Below are 3,876 nucleotides of genomic sequence, written 5' to 3'. Positions count from 1 at the left end.
TTGTTTTGGACTCTAACTTGCATGATTTGAATGAAACTAACCCGGACTGACGCTGTTTTCAGCAGAACTGCCATGATGTTGTTTTATTTGTAGAAAAGAAAAGTTCTCGGAATGTCCTGAAAATCCACGGAGGCACTTTTTGGAAAATATAAAAAATATAGGTGAAAGAATCAAGACCAGGGGGCCCACACCCTGTCCATGAGACAGGGGGCGCGCCCCCTCCCCCTGGGCGCGCCCCCTATCTCGTGGGCCCCCTGGACCTCCACCAACCTAAACTCCAACTCCATATATTCACTTTCAGGGAGAAAAAAATCAAAGAGAAAGTTTCATCGCGTTTTACGACACGGAGCCGCCGCCAAGCCCTAATCTCTCTCGGGAGGGCTGATCTGGAGTCCGTTTGGGGCTCCGGAGAGGGGGATTCATCGCCGTCGTCATCATCAACCATCCTCCATCACCAATTTCATGATGCTCACCGCCGTGCATGAGTAATTCCATCGTAGGCTTGCTGGACGGTGATGGGTTGGATGAGATTTACCATGTAATCAAGTTAGTTTTGTTAGGGTTTGATCCCTAGTATCCACTATGTTCTGAGATTGATGTTGCTATGACTTTGCTATGCTTAATGCTTGTCACTAGGGCCCGAGTGTCATGATTTCAGATTTGAACCTATTATGTTTTCATGAATATATGTGTGTTCTTGATCCTATCTTGCAAGTCTATAGTCACCTATTATGTGTTATGATCCGACAACCCCGAAGTGACAATAATTGGGATACTTCTCGGTGATGACCATAGTTTGAGGAGTTCATGTATTCACTATGTGCTAATGCTTTGTTCCGGTTCTCTATTAAAAGGAGGCCTTAATACCCCTTAGTTTCCACTAGGACCCCGCTGCCACGGGAGGGTAGGACAAAAGATGTCATGTAAGTTCTTTTCCATAAGCACGTATGACTATTTACGGAATACATGCCTACATTACATTGATGAACTGGAGCTAGTTCTGTGTCACCCTATGTTATAGCTATTACATGAGGAACCGCATCCGGCATAATTATCCATCACTGATCCATTGCCTACGAGCTTTTCACATATTGTTCTTTGCTTATTTACTTTTTTGTTGCTACTGTTTCAACTACTACAAAACCCAAAACATTACTTTTCTGCTGTTACCTTTATTATCATACTACTTTGCTACTAAATACTTTGCTGCAGATACTAAGTTATCCAGGTGTGGTTGAATTGACGACTCAACTGCTAATACTCAAGAATATTCTTTGGCTCCCCTTGTGTCGAATCAGTAAATTTGGGTTGAATACTTTACCCTCGAAAGCTGTTGCGATCCCCTACACTTGTGGGTTATCAAGACTAATTTCTGGCGCCGTTGCCGGGGAGCATAGCTCTATTCTCTGAGTCACTTGGGATTTATATCTGTTGATCACTATGAAGAACTTGAAAGACGACCGAACTACGATTTTTCCCTCAACTATGAGGGGAGGTAAGGAACTACCATCTAGCTCTGCACTAGATTCTCCTTCTATTTTGAGTAAGCTTGCGACACCTAAACCTGCTACTGCTATGAATTCTGATATGTCGCATGTTATTGATGATGCCACTTCTGCTATGCATGATACTTATGAAGAAACTACTTCTGTGCGTGATACTACTTTGCCATTAGGTGAATTTCTTGATGAACAACTTGCTAGAGTTAGGGGGAATGAAATTATTGAAGATGCTATTATTGATGATAGTGATGATGAAAATTCTCCCAATGATTATGAATTGCCTGCTGGTCCTGAGGGTTATGTTATGAATGAAGAAGCTGCTAGAGCTATCTTTGCTTGCAATGATAGATATGATCTTAAGAAATTATTAGCTAAATGGAAGCAACAGTCTCTTAATGCTAGAATGAAACCTGACCCTGCTTTTGCTACTTCACCTATCTTTGTTATTGATAAGGATTATGAATTCTCTGTTGATCCTGAAATCATTACTTTAGTTGAATCTGATCCTTTTTATGGCCTTGAATCTGAAACTGTTGTGGCACATCTTACCAAGTTAAATGATATAGCCACCCTGTTTACTCATGATGATAAATCTCGCTATTTTTATATCCTTAAGATATTTCCTTTCTCATTAAAGGGTGATGCTAAGACTTGGTACAACTCTCTTGCTCCTGGTTGTGTGCGTAGTCCCCAGGATATGATTTATTACTTCTCTGCTAAATATTTCCCTGCTCACAAGAAACAAGCTGCCTTGTGGGAAATATATACTTTTGTGCAAATCAAAGAAGAGAGTCTCCCACAAGCTTGGGGGGGGGGGGCTTCTCCGGTTACTTAATGCTTTGCCTGATCATCCTCTCAAGATAAATGAAATACTTGATATCTTTTATAATGGACTAACCGATGCTTCCAAGGACTACTTGGATAGTTGTGCTGGTTGTGTTTTCAGGGAAAGAACAGTCGACGAAGCTGAATTACTATTGAATAATATGTTGACTAATGAAAATAATAGGACTCTTCCTGAGCCAATTCCCGAGGCAATTCCTGAACCAATTGAGCCAACTCCTGAGCCTATTCCTAAACCCACTCCGAAGAAGAGAGGTGTTTTATTTCTCAGTCCTGAAGATATGCAAGAGGCAAAGAAGTCAATGAAAGAAAAAGGTATTAAAGCTGAAGATGTTAAGAATTTACCACCTATTGAAGAAATACATGGTCTTAATATACCGCCTGTTGAAGAACCACATTGTCTTGATAACCCGACACAGGTAGTAAAGGTAAACTCTCTCTATAGATATGATAAAGTTGAAATCCCCTCTACTAAATTTCATAGCCCATGCTTAGATGAATTTGATGACTTTATGGCTAGACAAGAAAGTTTTAATACTTATGTTGGTAGAGAGTTAAAGAATAATGCTTTCGAGGTAGGACGTGTGAGCGATAATATGGCTAGAGTTAAAGGTGAACTCAAACTCATTAGCAAATATACTTCTATGGTTGCTACTCAAGCTGAGCAAGTACTCAAAGCTCAAAATGATTTGCTTGATGAACTAAATAATAAAAATGACTTTGCTGTTAGAGTGGCTACTAGAACTGGTAGAATGACTCAGGAACCTTTGTATCCTGAAGGCCACCTAAGAGAATCGAGCAAGATTCTCAGAGAAATAATTTAGAGGCACCTAGTTCTTCTAAAAAGAAGAAAAAGAAAAACGATAGAACTTTGCATGCTTCTAGCGAACCTACTGTACACACACCTGAGAATCCCAATGGTATTTCTGTTTCTGATGCTGAAACACAATCAGGTGATGAACATGAACCTAGTGATAATGTTAATGACAATGTTCATGTTGATGCTCAACCTAGCAAAAACAATGAAGTAGAGATTGAACCTGCTGTTGATCTTGATAACCCACAATAAAAGAATCAACGTTATGATAAGAGAGATTTTGTTGCTAGGAAGCACGGTAGAGAAAGAGAACCATGGGTTCAGAAACCCATGTCCTTTCCTCCTAAACCATCCAAGACAAAGGATGATGAGGATTTTGAGCGCTTTGCTGAAATGATTAGACCTATTTTCTTACGTGTGCGTTTAACTGATATGCTTAAAGTAAATCCTTATGCTAGATATATGAAGGATATCATCACAAACAAAAGAAAGATACCGGAAGCTGAAATTTCCACCATGCTTGCTAATTACACTTTTAAGGGTGGAATACCACAGAAACTTGGAGATCCGGGGGTACCAACTATACCATGCTCCATTAAAAGAAATTATGTTAGAACTGCTTTATGTGATCTTGGAGCCGGTGTTAGTGTTATGCCTCTCTCTTTATATCGTAGACTTGAATTGAATAAGTTGACACCTACTGAAATATCTTTG

This window comes from Triticum aestivum, chromosome 2B (assembly GCF_018294505.1).
Source record: "Triticum aestivum cultivar Chinese Spring chromosome 2B, IWGSC CS RefSeq v2.1, whole genome shotgun sequence".
Classification (NCBI taxonomy): Eukaryota; Viridiplantae; Streptophyta; class Magnoliopsida; order Poales; family Poaceae; genus Triticum; species Triticum aestivum.
Note: the sequence above shows the minus strand (reverse complement) of the source record.